We start from the raw sequence: 22,149 nt of genomic DNA, 5'->3' as shown, positions 1-22,149 counted from the left end.
TGCCTCTTTTCTGAAACGGAATTGTTTTACCAGCCGGAATATTTGGATAAGGATGTTTAACGAAGAACCAATTGGTAAACATTCTATTCATTTTGTTGCCTTTAGAAAATCGGATTCAACCTCGCAAACGTTCCTGTGGGTAAATCCCTTTTCAGTTGCTCCGAAGGAAAGGACCACCGGAAGGGATAGCTTCAGAGCCAACCTACGGAGAGGTTCTAACAGTCTCTTCCTTTGGTTTGTTACGTGAGCCGAAAAGCTGTTTTTCAGCCCTCTTCTGCTCCCTCTTCCTCAGCCGCACAAAAAATTACAAAATCGCCCACTAAAGGGAACCTTGCGTAGATGCGAAGCAGCGGGCACTATCGCTTACACAGGTGGCGGCGGCGTTGACGCTGACGCTCATCGCGGCTTCGCGCAGGAGAAAAACCTGGGGAGGCGCAAAGCACGCAATGATGAACCGGTGTTTCCTACTGGAACCTGCCCATCGCTTTGCTAATGGGCAATGAGAGACAGAAGACACCTATTGGACACAGATACCTTCAGTCCACTTTTAGTTAACGCGCACGCTGCGAATTCTCATTGTTCAAAAACGCGGAGGAGCAATCTCCCACCGGCAGTATACTTTGGAGGTAAAGATCCAGTGGCCAGTGAGCGGTTGTCCAGCGAGAGCAGTCGTTTTTTTGTTTTTCTTTTTTATCAAGAAACTCGCTAGCAGGCACTGCCTGCGTCGGCGTTGTGAGACGAGAGAAAACGAGCTTAGAAGAGAGAGAGAGAAATGGAACGTGCATGCGCACTTAGGGGTGTTATCACCGCGGAGAGCGACGCCTAAAAAAGAAAGAAGGGGGAGCGTAGGAGGTGAGAGAGAGAGAGAGAAAGAGTGAGAGGTGGGCGCATGCGCAGTGAAGCGCAGACGCCACCGGATCAAGCTCTCTCATAAGATGCTTCGCTTCTAAAAATGTTAGTTTCACCAAAAGGGCGAAGCAATGAATACGACAGCAACATATTCGAATGCTTTACGAAGCAAGGCTAGCATGTTTAGGAGCAATATTAATTGTAGTGACCATGCAATTGCTCAGTGACCAAGCTTCCCTGCGGCACGGCCACAGTAGATGACCACAATAAGGCTCGTGCGTACTGACGACGTTGGCGAGAAGCGCCTCCCGTGGCCAGCGCATGCTGGTACTAAGCGTGTGTTCAAACCAGAATGATACCGTACGTTCAAAAAAAATATTAGGGGCTTTTGGCTTGTTCGTATACTTTATTGAACTAGCGTGTTACCGGATACCGGTTCGCGTTTACGGTCTTACCAGAATGCATCTTCATCAACGTTCTGGCTCTCCACACGTAAACGTATACGTACGTAGGTAAATGTATACCTTTAGTTCACCCTGGTTGATCAGTGGCTAGGGTGATCGGCTGCCGACTTGAAGGTCACGTTTTCGACCCCAGCCGCGGTGGTCGCACTTTAATGGAGTCGAAATGGTAGAGCCCCGCGTACTGTGCGATGCCAGTGCACGTTAAAGAACATCAGGTGGTCAATTTCCGGAGCCCTTCACTACAGCGTCTCTCATAATCATATCGTGGTTTTGTGACGTTAAACACCCTAAACGTACACCTTTACGTTCCAGTCAACCATAAATGACGATGCTAACTACATTTAAACTATTTTCAAGTTAGAATTGAATCCCAGCTCAGGCATAATCACGAGACGTTTTTTTTATAACGCAATCTGCCCGTATGCTTAAAAGGGTGTGAAGTACAAGGTCACTGCAACGATGATGTCGACATCTTGTGAATCTTGGTGCGACCACAGTCATGAGCACGTTGCCTTAAACGTAATATTTTTGTTGTGCAAATGATTGAAAAGGTAACCAATTCGTTATAACGCTGCTTCGAAGTTTTTGCACCAGACGTACAATGCACGATGTTTCTGCAGCAAGAATTTGTGATTGCCTAATTAATGTTTACCTTGTTAGATGGCGCCACCTATTCAGCTTGTCAAGGGTCTACACATTTACGGCTTCGATGTTTTACGCCATTCTAGCTTTGGTAATCCGGCTGAAACAATGTAATCGCAATTGGCACTCGCCCTTAGGCTTATTTTGACTCGAAGGTTATAGTGTCTCCGCAATGCGGATATCGCTAGTTCCTACGAACGAAGGTGGAATTGCGGGATATGGCTGCAAACGTAAAGCTTCTCCGGCGGGTAGTTTACGTCACGTAAGGACTTGCGCATGCGCAGATTCTATCCGGCAACATGGTAACGTAAAGAAGTATACGTACAAGCTAAATTCCCCTAATAGGACATCTTCGTTCTAGTGGTGCCACACAAGGAGGACGCGCGGAGCCGGGATGGCTTGTTTGACTTTTTAATGTCCTGTCATGTCTCTGTCTCTTTTCTATCTTTTTGGTTTCTATTTATATTTCTTGCTTTTTTTCCTCTTTCAATCTTTCTTTATCGTTCTTCGCTTTCTCTCTTCTCTCCATTGCTGCGTTCCACTTCACCTTTTTCTTTCCCCCTGTCTCTCATTCGCTCTTTTCCCGTGCGATTTCTCCCTTTTCATCGGTGTAAGCTTTGCTCCATCCCTTCCTTTTTTCCCCTCTTACTTTTAATTCCCACCCCCTTTGCTGTAGTGAACTAGAGAATGCTATATGCAGTGTTCTACTGGCGTTCCTGAATAGCCGAGTCGTTACGAACCTCACCTTCGGAGTACCGTCGCGCCAAAAATTTCTCTCCCCAGTTTCTGTCTTTTTTTTTAAGGCGAAGCTATTTAGGGTCGTGCCATGTTCCCTGCATATCCATGATAATATATATGGTAGCGCAGACAAGTGACACGGACGGACAAGAGAAGGCACATTGAAGACAATTGCCTTGTCCTTAGTCGGCGCTACCATGTATTATCATGCTACCATACCAACAAGCCCAAATCGTCACTCTCATCGACTGGATATCTATATTCATTTGGATACCCATATGAATGGATGTCTATGCCTATATGGGTACCAATACAGATATTCATCTCAAGACCATAGGCGCATTGTGATTAATAAACAACTTTGTACATGATGTACACACGTGTTGGCACGCATTTGCATGATCAAGTGGGTAATGTACGGGGTTTAATGATCTCCCGGAGCTTCTTCGCCCACTCGTCATCATTCACTTTGTGGATATGCTGCGATCTTTTTTTTTTGTCTTTCTGTCTCTCACCAATTAAAGTTATCGCTGCCCATACTGGAACTAATGGACGCGTGTCTTCTGAGAGCGAAGCTGAAGAGAAAGAAGAAGAGTGCATGCCGATTCCATGATGACGATACTTTTTTGTCTACGGTTAACGGCGCACCACCACAAGCTCAACAGTTCATGTGTAGAATATAAGGCGTGGCATATTTTCAGTAGTTCTCCTAGACATTTATTTAAACAGCTAAAGTACTCTGCGAGAAGATCTGGTTTCCTGCGCCGCGTTTACAGAACGTTGTATGCTCAAAGTAGTTTTTTTTTCTTCAACAGCAGGGAACCAGATGCACGAGATGTTAATCGATGATCGTGCAATTTCGCAGTGAATCGTTCTGTTTTCGGAGAGCTGAGTCGCGCTAAACGGCGTAGCCTACGGCCGCGCGCGGTGCAAGCCTACACCACGGGCTAATATGACACGAACAAATTTAATACAAGCCCGAGGCTATAGTGGTACGGGCAATCACCTGAAAGGGCGACGGTGCGCAATTATAGAACCGGGGTCATACTTGGGTTACGGGCTGTAGGCTATAAAGCGTTGGCGGCCGCTACGCCGTCAACAACCTCGCTTAAAATGGGTCGCAGCTGTCACCTCATTTATAGCGAAAACGCAGTATCAGCGGGCATACAGTTTCGTATAAACACACTAGAGGGAACTCAAGCACTATACTGTCTATGGGAGCTACCATGGGAGCTACAACGCACGCCGGTTCAGCGAGCATGGGAATTATGGGTAGTACAGGGATTTGCCTAGTCTTCGCACTTTACGTTCCCCATCGCATCGCATGGCTTGTAGCTGCTATGTCACGGAACAACAATCAGCAATAGTTTATCGGTTGCGCTTTACTCCCTTAACCTTTTAGGTTCACCAATTCAAATCCGGTCACGAACTTCAAAACGGCTTGTTATTTTATTCAAAACTGAAACCAAAACGCTGCCTTAAACGAAGCCACAACTGCGTTAAAAGCCCGTAAGCACAAATATTAAGCAAATCTATGTATACACTACCCATCATTCTCGTGGTCGCTGAACGATCGCAGCGCCAGAATTAATTTTAGTAAACTATGTCTGCGGGTGAACGACGCTCCGCATCCAGACGCCAGAAGCTCTCTCCTTAGGTCTGGTCCTCTCTCTCAACGCGTTTAAGGACTACACAGTGGCTCGGAAACGCGTTGACCCCGTTTACGACGCGTTGCGATATTTGCAGTGCTCATCCTTTGTTCCAGTGCGCAGGCGACGTGTCGCACAAACTATCGAAATGTCAAAGATAGAAATATCAGAGAGACGGGTTGGGTGTGTTATTGGAGACGGAACAGTATCCGCTGTGTCCAACGCCAGCACTAAGTATAGCTCTGCTACGAGACATTTTTCCGTTCAGCTTTCGGGGTGGCTAAATGGAAGCTGTCGCATGTACGCGGCCGAAGAGCACTCCTGGTGTAGGTCTCCTGAAATTGGTTGTGCGGTCTCAATTGAACCTTATTGGTGATAATTACAAGTATCTGAGGCTTTACGCGTCAAAACCATGGTCTTTTGTCCCGGGGTCGCGACGTCGATGAAAAGAGCAGACTGGGTTGAATATTAAACTGTTTATTAGATTCGAAGCAACTCTTTGACTAGCCTGCGTAGCGCTGTCTCTCCGTGCGTCCGTACAAACGCTCAGCAACACACTCCCATCCCCGCAGGTGTTGGAGCGGTGCCAACTCGGTCACACCACAGCTGCGCATTGACGTTACGTTTCCCTCGCAGTGCGCACTGACGTCACTCTCTTCCTTGCCTGCCGCGCGCTCGCCGCATCGCCCGCAGCTGCTGCCTTGTCCGTTCGGGCCTTTCCACGCGCTACTCGCACAGTCACAACGCATGTGCCGGGACACCTGCCAAACCCAAGCGCGGGGCAGAGGGGGATGAGCGAATCGGCGACGCTCTTTTATCCTCCACTTGAGTGCGGCAGGGGTCCAAACACGAGCGTTGCAGCTGCGCGAGTAGCGCGCGGAAAGGCCCTTCGCCCGCAACACCTGCCGCTACCACGACCGCCGCTCGCTACACTGCCGACTCGTCGGTTCACGCGCATGAAACCCGACCCGAGCCGACATACGTGATGTGCACTCGCTGCAGTGCGTGTTGGTGGAACAGCAACTATCCACCACGGTAAGAGAACCTGCATCGATCTGGTCTTGGCCAACTTCGACGTCAAATGTCTGCAGGAACTGCTCAGCGAGCACTTCACCGATCACAATGCCGTGGTAGTCGAGTCAAAACACGCGCAAGCTCCGGTACAGCGCCCGTGTCTACTATGAAGAAACGACCGGACCTACGCCAATTATCCCTTGAAACGAACCTTTCGGCGCTCACCACAGCACTCGCGTTAGCGCCGTTCACCCCGTGAGGCCACCCGTGCGCAACGCTGCTGCTTCGCACCCATCAGTGAAATTTTTGGCCAACTTGTGGCTGGTCAATGAAAAGTCAGATTACAGCGGTACACTGTCACTGATAGCGACGAAGTGAATGTCGGCCGTCAATCAACTGACAAGCGATGACGAGCGTGAGATTTTATACATGCGTCATCGAATATTTCAGCGCTATCGCTAACAACCACGCAAGTTCCAGAAGAATCTGTAATGTTCCCGTCGTTGGTGTTACCGCAACCGAAGGTTCTATGATTATCTCGATGGTTCTTGAGTCGACCGGCATGGTTGCGCAAAGCAGCACTTACATATGTAATGTCGCGATAACAACTAAAAAAAAGCCTGGCAGTATGATTATGAGGAATGCTGTGTGGCGGATATCAAAAATTTTGACCACCTAGGTGTTTTTTTTTAACACGCACTGTCGTCACACACGCCACGGGCCATAAACATTTCGCCGATATCGAAATACGACCAAAGAGGTTGTTTCCTCATTTGGGCAACCGTTGACACGAAGAATCACGTGCATGGCTGTGCTTATCCGCTATATTTTTATATAGCCAAACACAAAGAGTGCATCGCCTTCACCTTGACGTTGCATATATTTAGCGAAACTGAGAGCGAGTTGTTCAACTTGCTACTGAATGACTGCGACAAAAACTGCCACCGTCTCCTATGCATTCACCTAAGACGACTGGAAGTGGAGAGCCATACTCTTCTGCTTCTCATATGCAGGCGATCTACTCAACTTGACCCGTCACACTTTGAAATATTTCTGCGTAAAACGACGTCTGGATTCTTGTTACGCAACAATGCTTAGATACGGATAAAATAGGCAGCTATATATACCGACGCCCACATAGCAAGCTCAGCACTGCGGATGCGATCGCGCTAAGAAGATTGCAGACAAACACTTGTATAAATCTGCACACTCCCAGCCTAATCTATGCCTCACGGCATACAGAGACATACGTCCATGGCATGGAGCCACCCCAAGACTCTTTCACATCACGTGGGAGTGCGCAGAACACGTCGATGAGCTCGACATCAATGGCACATGGGAGGAATGGGAGGCGCTGCTGTCTAGCCCGGCTTTGGTGGATCAGCTGCGACTGATCAACACAGAGAGAGAGAGAGAGAAATAAAAGGAAGAGACAGGGAAGTTAACCTAGACGAACTGGTTTGCTACCCTCTACGGGGTGGGGAAAAGGGTCAGAAAGAGGATGGATATAGGTAGATATAAAATAAATTAGAAAAAAAACACATGCGCACACATTCAGGGAGTTCCGATCACAGTCGTTTGGACAGGCCAGTTGAACACAAGAGGCGCATGCGCGCCTTCACAGCCTTCTTCTGCGACATAAAGTCCTGTCGGCAGCACAGGAGTCTTTCTTCCGAAAGAAGCTGGTTGTCCAGTTCATCTAGTGCATTGCAGAGTGACTGTCTCTGCGAGCAGTATTGTGGGCATTCACACAGAATGTGCCAAGTTGTTTCATCACTGCCACAATGGTCGCATGCAGCAGTGTCAGCCATTCCTACGCGGAACGCGTACGCATTGGTAAATGCGACGCCCAACCATAACCTGCACAGAGCTGAACTGATGGCTATAGGGGTGCTACCGTGCGGGACAGGCTACGCCCTTCACCTTGTATATTTCTTACGCGGCACTCGAGTGCTAGCTGGCCTGGTTTATGTAATAATAAGGTTTTGTACTAATCTACTACTACTACTACTACTACTACTACTCCACATAACGTGGTTTTGAGGCCTCCGTGATCAGATGCACCTTTGACGAAGCTAGGATGTCATGCGATGACGTCATGTGACGCGAATGACGCCAACTGACGTCTCGCAGTCTGGCGTGATCAAGCGATTGTTCCTCACGTTCCTCGGTTTGACACCGCCGGTGGGGGACGCCGATGCGGAAGCCATTCTATTTTCGCGTATCATGAGGAGAGAGACTCCTAGATTTGTCCATGCGAAATTAATGCCACGGAATTAGTACCCATACTCATGAATGATTGATTTGTGGAGTTTAACGTCGCAAAACCGCCATATGATTATGAGAGACGCCGTAGTGGAGGGCTCCGGCGTCTCCACTACGGCGGAGACATCAGAAATTTCGACCACCTGGGGTTCTTTAACGTGCACCCAAATCTGAGTACACGGGCCTACAACATCTCCGCCTTTATCGGAAATGCAGCCGCCACAGCCGGGATTTGATCCTGCGACCTGCGGGTCAGCAGCCAAGTACCGTAACCACTCGCCCACCATGGCGGGGCACAATAGCCATACCCATCACTAAACGAAAGCCCACGTTCGCATTTTTCCCGTGACGTGTTCACTGCAGAGCAGCGCAGCTCTTGCAATTACTTCCTTAAGTTGGCTGCAACTACACCGCATTCAAAAATCTCAACAAGACGTGAGCAACACAAACAACGAAGCAAATGACAACGGCCATTAACTCGGGCGCACTCATTCGGCGATTCCAAGAAAGAGGGAAATAGGAAACTCTACAAACTTGTTTCGCGTATGCACGAATGCATTCAAGATGAACGAATGACTACTCTGACACTTTGCACGGATTGCGTCCAGTGTACAGAGTATACGGTCCGAGAGAATCGAAACCATGCCACGGCGCGAAAGAAAGAAGCCGCGATGGTGAAATTCGGATACCGCGAAATAATTAATGGCGATTGTTTCAGAGAAGCGAAAGCGATATATGTAGGGGTACGCCAAAAACTCCCGATGTAGAAATACGCCGGCGGCGACAATTTGGAGCGCTAATCCGTACATCACGCCATCCCGTACAATGGAATGGGAAAGACGGATCCCGCAGTCGTATATTACGCCCGGCTGTTTCGAGGCGCTGCGCCGTGCTTCCTATACCGGGCTGCAGAAATTATTCGCCTTCTTTGTTCTTCTAACCACTACCACCACCATTTCGCTCTCCGAATCGCTGCTAAGCTCAGAGAGCCCTTCACGGTTCCAATCGCGATTAGCGCTCCCAATGCTCGCCTTTTCGGCGCTGTCATTACTGTTTTCTTTTATATTGTTACACGCCGCGTTTACTATTTTTAACTGAGTCAGAACGAGGGCCTCGATTCGGAGATACCACTTCGCGATATCGAAAAAGAAAAAAACGTGCCGCCTCGTTCTTACGTTTCACATTTCGTTAGTCGCTCGTTATTCCTTAATCGAGCCGCTGCCCAGCACGCTGCTTGCGAACGCCAGAACGATCAGCGGCGAATGTACACGGCGCGCAAGGCGTTTATTGTAAACCAAACGAGGCTGTCTGCTACGAGGTAACGCTAGACGAGCTTCCTTTTAGCTAGCTGAAGGAAGCTCGAAAACATCCATAACCTCAGATGCTCCTTCCGAGCATCTGAGGTTATGGATGTTTTCACACCAAGAACGCAGCACTTCAAGTAAGCAAATATGCGCAGTATACAGTCAAGTCTGCGGGCTCCGTGTATATAAGCCAACGATCGAGCCACGAGAATAAAAATCACAGTCCTTATGCACTGTACGGACGCGTAATGATATACTCGTTGGGATTTAACGTCGCAAAACCGCAATATAATTACGAGAGACGCCGTAGTCTAGGGCTCCAGAAACTTCGAACATGTGGTGTTCGTCAACATGCACCTACATCTACAGGTACACGGGCCTCGAGCATGTTAGCCTCACTAAAACGTGCGTCCACACCGGCCGGGCTTCGCTTTCGTGAACTGCGGGTCAGCCGTCGTGCACCATGGCCAATATACCACGGTGACGGGGTACCATGTGGAGACGGTGAGAGCGGCGAAACCGAAAGGGACGGTGCCGCTGTTACCACTCGATCTATCACGGAGCTATGCATGCCGCTCTGTGAAGTTGTATGGCCATCGAAGCTGAGTAGCGCATGGCACGTACGCTAGAGGCGACACTCAATTCGGACGAAATGTACAGAAGGCCACATCATTTTTTTTTCTTGAAATGTACACAAAGTCCCCTTTGAATGCCGCGTATGTTTCCGTGAAGTTTTCCACTTGATAAGCAAGCGTCTCTTTTGCCGCGACGTGCGTCGTCTTGTCCGGCTTGCGGGATACGCACTTGTCGTTTTCGTGCAACATATTTTTTCAGATTTAGCCAAGTGTCCGCAGAGCTGCTGTGGACGCTCAACTAAATCTGTCTATTCAAGAGGATCGCTAGTGAATCACATACAGATCCGGCAAGTCACTAGAATCGATATTGAAGCTTCACGTCACGTTATTCCGAATGCTATGCTAGGTGCGCAAACGCTAAAAATGACTAATATCTCATAAAAAGATCCTAAGTATAGGAATTTCATGAGCTTCACTCTTACTCAGAACGGTTTCTGTGTAAGGGGGATTTGCATGGCAGAGTAAAGTCACGTTTCCATAATTCGCTTTATCTTACCTTAATGCTATTTTAATCGAAGTTCTCGCATGCTACCGAGCTAACAATCAAGTAACAATCGCGGAGTAAACCCTGAAAAAGCACGCGACTTCCCTGAAGATGCCCAAACGAAGCGGCAATTTAGTCTGACTATAGTTAAAGCGCGAGAACAAAACGAAGACACAGAGACAAGAAGGACACGAAGGTCTCTGTGTCGTCGTTTTGTTCTCGCGCTACAACTATCGTCATGCCATACCAACTAGCCCAAGCTGCCACACTTCTAAGGCAATTTAGTGTAAGCCTTAACTCGAATACAAAGCGGAGTTGAAAAAAAAAACATCCCTTTAATAATTTTGTACAGCAAACATATGCTGAACTATAAAATTAAACGCGCATTTACTTCTCATTGTCTCCGTAGTAGTCGACAGTCGGTTGAATATATGTTCGCCCCTCCGCGGTGGTCTAGTGGCTAGGGTACTCGGCTGCTGACCCGCAGGGCGCGGGTTCGAATCCAGGCTGCGGCGGCTGCATTTCCGATGGAGGCGGAAATATTGTTAGGCCCGTGTGCTCAGATTTGGGTGCACGTTAAAGAACCTCAGGTGGTCTAAATTTCCGGAGCGCTCCACTACGGCGTCTCTTATAATCATATAGTGGTTTTGGGACGTTAAACCCCACATATCAATCAATGAATATATGTTCGCCAATGCACCGTTAACGATAGTTCTGGTTCTCCACGCATATGTTTGACTTCAACACTCAACTGCTCAATGTTATTGACAAATGAGCCGTTCGTGAGACTGTCACTAAGATAACATATACTTACTAGAAAAATACAAATCACTGCCCCCCCCCCCCCAACAAATAGCCCCCCCCCCCCCCGACGAGAAACGAAGGGCCAATCTGTTTATGGTAAGTGTAACTGGCTACTCTGGATATAATGGCTTCCATATATCGCTATATTTTAAATGTAAACATTTTGACATAAGTATGTGAGTCACCCCCCTGAAGAAGGGACGAAGCTGGTCTCCAAACATCGGGTTTTCTCCAATATTGCCACTGGAGGTAATTGAACTTAAGCTAAATGTTTTGTATCGAGTAGACCTTTTAACTTAGTTTTCCTTGTATATATATTTGTGCAACTTTATACTTAGTTGTTAGTCCCAGTTCTCAGCCATAGTTTGCCATAAAGCTATTGTTCTTTAGATGAACCCAGCATATCTTCCGAAAACCAAGCTGACCTACAATTTGACACTTCACATTCACCCAGAGAGATTCGCGGTATTTCTGGTTCTTGTTGCAACACGTCCTCAATGGGAGCAACTGTAGACTAAACAACGAGAAGTCACACGCAGCATGACTCACATTCATCAAGGCGCGTCGTCAGTCGCAGAGAACATTTTGCCGAGAAACGCGAGCGATATCTGTTTCGGAAAACAACTACGGTTCTCTCGCTATAGCTCGCTGCTCTATGAAATGACGCTTACCCTCAACTGTTTATAGGCCGAAAGAAATCAGTGGGATAAAAGATTAGAGGTGAAACGCTACACACGGTTACAATTTTAGAAGGCAGCAAACTTTTCCACCTCCAAGATTCACAAAAGCGTGCACCAATGAGCACGCGCTCTGGACTGACGTCATAAGCTGTGCGGGGCGACGGCACGGTCCAGCTGCTGGAGAAAATCACCCACTTGATTAGCGACACTGTTTCTTAAGCTGCGAGGCGCGACATGGCTGTGGCGCTTCGATCATCTGCATATAAGGTGTACACTGAAAGGAAGGAGGTAGAGGGGGGAGGCCGCTTCCCCCCTCTCAATTCCGCCTAAGTGGGGGAAACCAGTCTAGCACGTACTTCGATGTGATAGAGGGGGAGGGAAGCGTTGCGATACACCTTCAACCCCCCCTTCCTTCCCCTGCCGCGCTCCCGTAAACCCTGCACACGCTTATACGATCATCAGGGCTCGCCAGCCTCTTTCTTAGTTTGCATCTCACCATAGCTGTATATTTAGAAAAAGTGAGTATGCTGTAGCTGATTCTGTGAACATGAGATAGCCTTCTAGCATGTGTAGCTGATGTTCACAGGTCTATGTTGTTGCTGTACTTGTTATTGCTTATGTGCGACCTTCATGTGAAGAGTTGTACATGTGTGTCTTTTTTTTTTCTTGTACAATCATTCCCTGAGGTTGTCAAGCCCACGGTTATATACTCTGCCAAGCGTGACCACCAAGCGCCTTTGAGTGCCACTGATGCAGAAATAAAATGCTGATTCACTGGTTGCTTGATTGATTAATCGTCATTTTTGAGGCCCTTTCGTAACATTCTTGTGCTGAATTTGTGGGTATAATACTCTGATGGGCAGCATTAATTTCGCAACTATTCAGCGGTGGTCACTTCGTGTACGACACACATTCAGCTTACATGCCTGCAGCTGTTGAACTTCCGAGTCTGAACAGTTGCACTCCATATACATGAACGAAGTGACAGTATAATTCATATTTCACAACTCAAAGCGCTGCCAACGTTTCTGACCAAAAATGAAAAAAAAAAAAGATGAGTGAATACAAACAGTTCATTAACTGGCTGTTGTTTAGCAGCCGCACGCGATATCCCAGCCCGAGAGATATTGCCCGGGCACAAAACGTTACATGACAAACTTTATTTGTATGGTTTCACGCGCCAAAACTATGATGCGATCATGAAGCACGCTGTAGCGCAGGGCTCCGGAGAGGTCACGTGGTGTTTATTTAACGTGCACTGGCATAACATCACACATTGCGCGGGCTTCTACGATTGCACCTCCATCGAAAAGTGACCACCGCAGCCAGATTGAAACCGGCGACCTTTGTGGCCAGCAGCTGATCGATCACCGTAACTCCAGTAACACCGGGGAGTACTACATGACAAATAAAGTGAGGGGCACTTTTAATGATTGGCGGGGTTAAATGTCCAAAACCCACCATATGAATACGAGAGGCGCCATATAGTGGAGGGCTCCGGAAATGCTGACCACTTGGGGTTCTTTAACGTGCACCCAAATCTGAGCACACGGGGCTACAGCATTTTCGCCTCCATCGAAAATGCGGCCGCCCCGGCCGGGATTCGATCCCGCGACCTGCGGGTCAGCAGTCGAGTGCCTTAGCCACTAGACCACTGTGGCCGGTTCGAAGGGTCCTTTAGTCTTTCTTCGTCATCCTGATCCTCGGTCAAAACATAGCAGTGAGTTGTTCTGCGTATAGCCACGCAGGAATGAAAGGGCACGTCACCGCTCTAATTCATCAAAGCGACATGAACAACAACCAAGTCCAGCCACTCAACTAACGTTCTGATTACCATTCTGATTGCCATTGACGATGTCAATGGCATCATGAGCGGCCATAAATTACGTCACACGATTACGGCGCGATGTACGCGGCGACGTCCAGATATATACACGGTCGTGGAGGGGAAGTGTACGGATTCTGGTGAGACTTTACTCAACACGCAGCGTCATCACACTCTTTGTGCAACGAAACCCCCGCGAAAGGTTATTGCGTCTTTCGATAGAACTGCTCTCGCAGAGACGGCCGGACTCCATAGTGTGCACTCTATATAAGAGACGATACTGCGATCTCCGTCTCGCGAAATGTCAAGCCGAATAAATGGTAACGTGGGGTGGTCTGGCGCGTGCAGCTAAACCACTGGCTTGCGAGAATCGAACACAATGAAGTCGCACGCGATGGAGTAAATGTAGTGGCTCTCTAGCGCAGTCCACACCGACAAAGCCTTACGAACTGTACGTCTAACGAGAGCAAAATTTATTAATTTAACGAAGCTAGCTTGCGTGGCTTAATTACGATTTCGGTTGGAGATTAGAAAAAGATAATATTCGCAAAAGAGATGACCGCTTCACGCGAACGTCATTAAAAGCTCGCGCGGCACGAAAATAAATTGACCGGGAGCGGGAATGACCAACAGAAATTTAATTATGACAACAGGGTTTCTCAGGATCAGTTTATAATGCGACATCGGGAGAAAAAAGAGTAACAAAAAAACAACGCCTCGAGAGAATTGCACTAATTGTCTTAGTACTGTTCTATCTGATAGACTCAAAAGTTTGTCGTGGGTGGGGCATGAAGACGTCAGATACATTGACGAACAAAGAAACAAGATGTCGTGCCTTGGTCCCCCGTAGTTCACGTAATTGTCGTTATGCAGAGCAACGATATATATATTATATATACAAAAACTAAAAGCAACAATTCCGAAAATCATTAAAATTATGTTTCAGACAAAGCAAATGACGCGGCTTTCAATTTTTTCATTACAATTTTTTCAAATGACGAGACTCAGTCGTTACGCCAGTATTTCTTCGTTCGCTGCTGCGCGGATAACGAGAGATACCGCCGAAAGACATTTACTCTTCTTTTCTTTTACTTTTTTTTAAACTATCGCAAACCAGACGCCTCCGCAAAGCTGGCACAGCGTTAAAGTGTGGACAAGCAGTCCCTGTCCTAAATGATGTTTACTTCGAGCAAACCTCCATACGCTGCACATGTTCATTCTTATTTTCTTAACTTTTTTTTCAAAGCATCAGTACCCTAAAGCGAGGAGAAACAAAGAACAGAAAAAAAAAAACTCATGAGAAGAAGCGCGAACAGCTTTTTTGCGCACCGTCCAAGGCTCGCCCGTTTCCTTTGGGCGTACGCCATACAAACACACGAAAGCGTTAAATCGTTTTCTCAAATATCTCGAACCACGTCAATGTCCCACAGAGAAGAGAATGGACGGATGGAGGGGAGTCGTCGAGCTTGAAAGAAATAGTCATTTGAATTTGTGTATCTTTTGCGTCCGCTGCTTCCATTCTGTAGACGCTGTTCGGAGTTTCTCTCTTTTCGCACCTGTTTTTTCCTTCCTTGTGCGCGAGGGTTCGCGGCTGCATGCAGCGCTGTTAGGCACAAAGCGCGTATGCGGAGTAGAATGCGTTGACGCCCGAGAAATGAGGCGCATACCGATCCCGTCGCGCCCTTGGCCGACATGGCGTCTCTGTACCCTCACTCACTCACTCGCGTCTAGTCTCTGCCTTCCCCTTCCCTTCCTGTGCACGGGAATCTGTAATTTCTTCTTTTGAAAAAAGGAGAGATAAACTTATTTTTACTTTGACTAGGTGCTTTGTACTTCAGTCGAAAAACAAATGAGGGCCGACCCTAAAGCTTCACCTTTATGAGTTGAACGCGATAGCGATATCCCGGTACTAGTGCGTACTTCAAACACGAATCACCGTATCGACGACTGAAGAAAACAGCGTAGTTGGTGTTCTCCTTCTCACACTCACATCGCTCCTCCTCCCGCTCATTTCCTTTTCCGAACTCTTGCTGCAGCATCATATACAAGGCTGTACTATGCTTCAACCTCTCCCTTCTTTCCCGCCTCACCCTCCCTTTCCCGCAACCTTGCTATACTATACCACTATACTACTAGTACGTATAGTACTATACACAACGAGGTCATGCTTCACCTACTCCCATCCTGCCTTCCATTGTCCTCCCCACCTTGCTTCGCTTTACCACCTCCTGCCTTGTTATGCATGAATATGTCGTGCAAGGGGCTGCTTAGTCCACACTTTTTTCTCCACCCCTTGCTACGCTATACTGCGCATGCTTATAGTATGGATGGTTTATGCTCTCACGTGATCATATCGAGGTTTTATAATCGTATCGACGATTTGGGACTTTAAAAACCCAATGATTATCATCACGTTCTCACGTGCCCACCTGGTTGCCCCACCAGGAGACTTCACCCTGATTTGGCTTTCCCATCTCTTTGCTAAATTACAGTTCATGCTCCATGTTTCCGGGTTAATAAAAATACGTTAAGTAAACGCTCGCCCGTAACACTTTTGGCAATTCGGATTCACCGGATAAACTCCCATTTTAAACCTTTCAGAGAGAGAGAGAGAGAGAGAGTTAAATAGAGAGGAAAGGCAGGGAGGTTAACCAAGCTTGGCTCGGTTGGCTACCCTACACTTGGGGTGGGGGAAAAGGAGAATAATAGAACGGAAAGAGACAGAAAAGAAGAGTAAGAAAGAGACACATAAATAGTCAGCTCGAGACTACACAGCACGGTCTCGCACAGTTCTTTCACAAGCAGTCGTGAAGTTTGGTGCTCCTTAAAAAGTACAAGAGGGCTTTCGTGGCTTTGCGCGTATGGGAAGCCGTCGGCCAAGGTCCCAGGATCTTCTCTTCTGTAATCGGCCGTGAATGCAGCTGACAGAGCTTGGCTTCCATAATACGTCGTTCGGTCTGGTATGCTGGCCAATGACATAGAATGTGCTCAAGCGTTTCCTCGCAGGCGCAGATGTTGCATGCCGAAGTGCTCGCCATTCCAAGGAGACGAGAGTACGAATTCACATCTAAACTGCACCTTCGGGGTTCACATATTTGCATAGTCAGATATCACTTCATCTGGATTTATTAATAATAATAATAATAATAATAATAATAATAATAATAATAATAATAATAATAATAATAATAATAATAATAATAATAATAATAATAATAATAATATTATTATTATTATTATTATTATTATTATTATTATTATTATTATTATTATTGCATGATAAGACACATCCACAATCTGACGCCCACACACACACAAAATATAATATATATATATATATATATATATATATATATATATATATATATATATATATATATATATATATATATATATATATATATATATATATATATATATATATATATATATATACATTTGGTAAGTCAGAAATGTGCGTTCAGTATAGAGCTACCGTCTGTGGACGTCGGCTGTTAGCGTATGTGCACCCTCCTCGATTTGGCCGCCGTAAACTTAAAAAATTTCAGCACCTATCTACGTGCAGTAGTTTCCCCATATAATGAATTGCTTACTGATCAAAAGAACGATAACGATAAAGAACAAGAAAACAATTTAGATTGCAAAACACTTTTTTCAAAACGTGCCCAGACTGTGAAAAGATGTTTTGGCACTTCGCTCACAGAATGCCGCAAAAATATAACACGCCTGATGAGTTGGCCAACAACATCAACGCTTCCGCTCACGGTAATATTAGCTTATTTAGGATTCCTTACGGCTAGCGCGCTAATACAAATTAACGTAATATTTTTTTTCAGTTTACCTCGCTCCTGAGAAACCCGCAAGTCCGAGCTTGAAGTCGGGAATTGCGATCATCGTGATGGCGCCCATGAAGTCGCGAACAGAATGCGAAATCAAGGTGGGGTCGAGATTACAGCGAAACAAACTTCGACAAGCTCCGCTGAAGTTTCCTGAACCGAGCAAAGGACACGTCATTTCGGAAAGCACGGCTTTTATGGTCGGAGTAAGAACCATTCTACGCAGCCGAGTTACGTTTACGGAGCGGCGTGAGTTGGTTGTCTGCCCCTATACTTATTGAAACGAACGACTTTCACTAAAAGGGGGAAGTATACAGGGAGGCACGGTGTGGGAGACTGAGTGAAGTGGCTTGTTCAAGGGGGAAAATGGCACCTTTGCGGGAGCTGGCCCAGCGCTATAGGTGTGAGAGAGAAAGAGGGGAAGGAAGGCGTGAGTGGGCACAGAAATTTAGCGTCCGGTACCTTAAGCTCCAGCACAACAACGAAAGAAAGCAATTCACTAGAGTACAGACTATTTCCATGTTTTTCACCTTTTTCTCGTTGAGCAGATTACAGGAGCAAAAAGAAAAGGACGGATGACAGAGACAGACGGGCAGACAGACAGACAGACAGACAGACAGACAGACAGACAGACAGACAGACAGACAGACAGACAGACAGACAGACAGACAGACAGACAGACAGACAGACAGACAGACAGACAGACAGACAGACAGACAGACAGACAGACAGACAGACAGACAGACAGACAGACAGACAGACAGACAGACAGACAGACACTCTTTACTGGAAAAACAAATTTTTACCTTCGTTTTTTGTAACGTGAACATGCAATTTTATATGTGATGGTACATGGAATGAGGAGACTACGGAAGATGAAGAACATAATAATAAAAAAGAATATAAAGAAGTGAAATGTCGAAGTGAACAGCTCTACAATGAAGATGAAATGTGATGTAACAGCACTGGTGGCAGCGGAGAGCCAGCATTCATTGGCGCGAAAAACTAAGTGCGGCAAGAATGGTGGTATTAAGTTATTAGGTGTCTGTTGCTTGTATATAAGCCACTGATCTACACACGTTTGCGCACGCACACACACGTGATGCGAGTGAATACCTCCCGTACACTGTATAAAATCATCGCCCGCAATAAAATCTCGGCTACGCTATCACCAAAATTGGCCTCCCTTAGCCTACAACTACCATGATTTTACCTGCATCGGCTTGCGCTGGTCGCGACAGTATACGATGGAGGGGAACGAGATAACTCGGCCAGGACACCCCATTACGGAAAGTGCGTGGAATAGGCCAAATGAATTATAGCCTTAAGAAACATTTCTTCGGAAACCAGAAGATGATCGTCAATGTCAAACGACACACTTCCAGTGACCATGCTGATGTATGTTCCGGTAGGCGAGACTTCAATGCCGCAACGTGACGCTCTAGATCACCTACGAGCGCACCAAGCAGATGTGCTGGCTCGGAAAGCCAACATTCACCTCGAATCCATTCAGCGATGGACTCACTGTGCTCCAGAAAGGTGGAATTAGTTCTGGCGCATTGGTTGTTCGTCATCCCACTCCAGATACCATAGTGTGATATAGGAAAGAAGGGTAAACTTAAGGGCTCGTATTCTTTACTAGAAACAATAATAGTGAGGACTGACAGATAAGTATGCCAGAGAAAGTATACAGGTGATATTGCTAGAAGTAATTGTAATGCGAATGTGATGAAAGAAAAATAACACGTTATTCGAAGGTCGCAAGTACGGTCCATTTACCTACGGCAAGTTAACTTTACATTCCCTTTCCTTTCTTCACAGTTGCATACAATTACTTCTAATATTATGCTCTAACCTTTCTTTGGCATAATTGTATGTCAGTTATCACTCATAGTGCAATAAAAAAAACACGGAACACGGTGGAAAGAGGATAGCCGCTGTCTTCATTTTATCCGTTGTCCGTATTTTTTTTTCCTCCCGCGCTATACCACTGTTCCCTTAATGAGGAAGTATTTTGCGAAGAGTCAAGGAAAGGGAGCCCAGAAGAATGTATATCAGCGTTCTTGTCGAGCTCCGATCGAATGTTCCGAATGACGGACGAATATCTCAATTTGTACGCGCGAAATGGCAAGCCGAAACCATTTCGAACGAATCAGTCATTTGTTATAGACGTACAAGCTCTACGACGCAATTTCTTCATTTGAAACAGAGGTTCTTACCTGTCGCAGAATTATCCGCAGAAGCTACTGGTTCAAAGGTGCGACGTCCACGTTGATCACCGAAGATGGGGTTCACTGTGACGTCAGCTGCAAAGAGGAGGAAAAAGAAAACTTACTGATGACAAACCACCATGCCACAACATATAATTACACTTGCGCTGTTCCACGAAAGAACAATACAGCCAAAAGTAAAACAGGGTACTAGTTTCATAGACACACCTTTCATAGCAATGCGATAAATATGCACTTGAAAGGAGGCCAACAGTAAACGAAACATGTACGCATATATCGACTTCTGTAATGTCAGTATGCAAAAACCAAGGTCACTTCAAGGCACTAAACGGCAACAAACTGTTGTGTTCTTCAGAACGGCGCAGATTAACTCGAGAAACCGTTTATTGTAAGCTATGTTATGCGACCAACGTCTTTCTATGGAGCTCTGACGAGCCTAGGCAAGCAAACCCACTCACGAGTCGACTCGCTCGACTCGGGCAGTAAGTCTGGATCCACGCAAGCCCTAACCACGAAACTTATTTCCTCAGTGAGACTGATTGAGTGAGCTCCAACTTCTTTGCCAACCATGCTGGCGAGTGACGTAAGCTTCTCGTGACGATCGAATAACTCGCTCGGGCAACAGATATTGAAGATATGTATGCATCCGTCCCGGTTAGAGCATGCATGTCATAATGCGTATATGTATAGGTACGTAGGTGCGTATGTATGTACGTGTGTGTGTGTGCGTGTAACATGGATTCGCCATATCAAGAAGTTTCTACAAAATTTAGCAAAGCGCAACGCCAAGTAAAAGCTTGACTTCCAAATCAGTTACGAATCACGCAGAACATCAGTTTTACAGTGGGCGTCGGTTAGGTAGGAAAACGAAAGAATAAAGTAAAACAATAAAAACATAGTGGTACTTTGACTCCCTTGACTCGCGTATACATAAAAGGAGTAAGCTCCCTAAGCTTGGACCTTTATGTCACTGAGACAAACTTGGGCCTCACGGTCGAAGTTTGGTCTAATTTTCTACCAAGTAAATAGGGGAATAGCCCCTTTACACCGGATCGTAAAGAAAGTTGTTCCACTCACTGCCAAGTAAATACATAGAGTAGGTAATGCAGTCTGATTTTTGTAGTGCCGCGATATGGCGCACGCAACAGCTACCATGATTCCCATTGCCATTTCGGAATACTTTTCGAAAGTCCCCGCTAATTCCACCGAAACAAAACATACAGGAGCGTGCATATCCATGCAGGTGCCAAGAAGAGCGTGTTCAAAACTACGTTGAGCAAAGTTCAAAAGCTGTAGATACGCCTTGCTCAAGAGTTTTAAAGCGATCGCTCTACTTCTCCAGGTACATATCCAGAAAACGGCTCGTTCCATCGATCTGACCTTCAAGCTTTGCCAAGGTCACTCTAGCATCTCTGAGGTATGTTAGCGCAGCAGAAGAACTGTTTACATATTGCCCGCGAGACGGCACAACATCTTTGCCGATGAATTCACACCGACGCTTCAGCAGCGCCTAAGTTCGTTGATCAGGGTCTTCGTTCCCCGCGCGTTGCGTGTCGCTCGCATCACCGCTCAAGCATAAATTAGTAGAGAGGTTTTAGAAGTGCTGCTGTGGAGTGAGGACCCTGCTTCGCATCAACAAGCCATCCGCCTGGCAGAGGAAGCCGCTAAGAACCAAAAGGGTCCCTTTTGTCTGCCTCGGAGGTGCCGACCCTAGGGCTGTGTCTCGGGGACATGGAGTGCCCCCCCCCCCCCCTTTATCTGGCGGAAAGTTAAGTTGTCATGAACATCACCATCATCAAGTAGCTTCAAAAAAAATAAAGCTAGCGCGACACGTTCACGAAAATACGCAGCGGCTCAAGGTCAGTCTCTCGTGTCGCCACCGCCAGAGGCACTGGATTCTTTCAACTGCACAGCATGATAAGACTCGAGGTAGTTGTCTACTGTTTGAGGCGAGGATGGGAGAATAGCGAACCAAGACATATCGGGCCAAATACGAAGGGGTAGACACGGTATGCAGTGCGTGTGGAGAGGAGGAGGAAACTGCCGAACACTTGATAATATCCTGTAAATGGCTTCACCCGCTTGTTCAGGATGATGGCACAGAGCTTTTCAAAGCACTGGGGTTTAGAGACAGGGAGGGCAAAATAAACTTTAAGCGGGTAGAATCAACTAGAAGGAGCTTATCTATTGGTGGCTAAAGTGAAAGCACGAGTGAAAGTTAAACCGAAAATTAAACCATTCACTGCAAAGTACCAGTCCTCAATCTCACTATTTAAAGGGAAAAAAAGATAAATTTAGTTTTTGGTTTACTAAGTATTACGGCTTGGTGGCGTTAGCCACCGCTCGATCTAAAGGGTATATCGCCATATCAATCCATCTATCCATCCATGCACTGCGCGTTCGTGCCAAGAGCGCCGACCAGCGTCTGCGCGTTGTGGTGTGGTACGATTGTAGATGCCGTAATTGCTACAAAAAGTGACTGTCAGGGAGTCGCTTCGCTAAAGGCAAGTGTGAATGAATAAAGATCAGGAGAGGGGCTATAGAGCCGTCAGGCAATATAAAGTTAAATCTCTGCAAACCAATGGCTTGCTCCTTTTCCCAAAGCAAGTTAGACCAAGCTATTCCTCGATAGACTTCTTTTAACCGTATTCAAGTACGAATATTCTTAGCATGGCCTCTAGGAAGAAAGGTCTACAAAAGTAACAAGGCAGGGCGGTCAACTATACAGC

General features: G+C 46.6%; 1 protein-coding gene across 1 annotated transcript in view; it reads right to left on the bottom strand.

The window, feature by feature from the left end:
- Window positions 1–19,495, bottom strand: part of LOC142785332 (uncharacterized) — a 112,787-nt gene extending 93,292 nt beyond the window's left edge. The window contains exon 1 of the mRNA XM_075883796.1: window positions 19,409–19,495. The gene's annotated coding sequence lies outside the window, so the exon portion shown is untranslated. The remainder of the gene's footprint in view (window positions 1–19,408) is intronic.
- Window positions 19,496–22,149: the final 2,654 nt, after the last annotated feature.

Source organism: Rhipicephalus microplus, unplaced genomic scaffold, assembly GCF_043290135.1.
Source record: "Rhipicephalus microplus isolate Deutch F79 unplaced genomic scaffold, USDA_Rmic scaffold_21, whole genome shotgun sequence".
NCBI lineage: Eukaryota > Metazoa > Arthropoda > Arachnida > Ixodida > Ixodidae > Rhipicephalus > Rhipicephalus microplus.
This window is presented reverse-complemented; position numbering and strand designations above follow the sequence as displayed.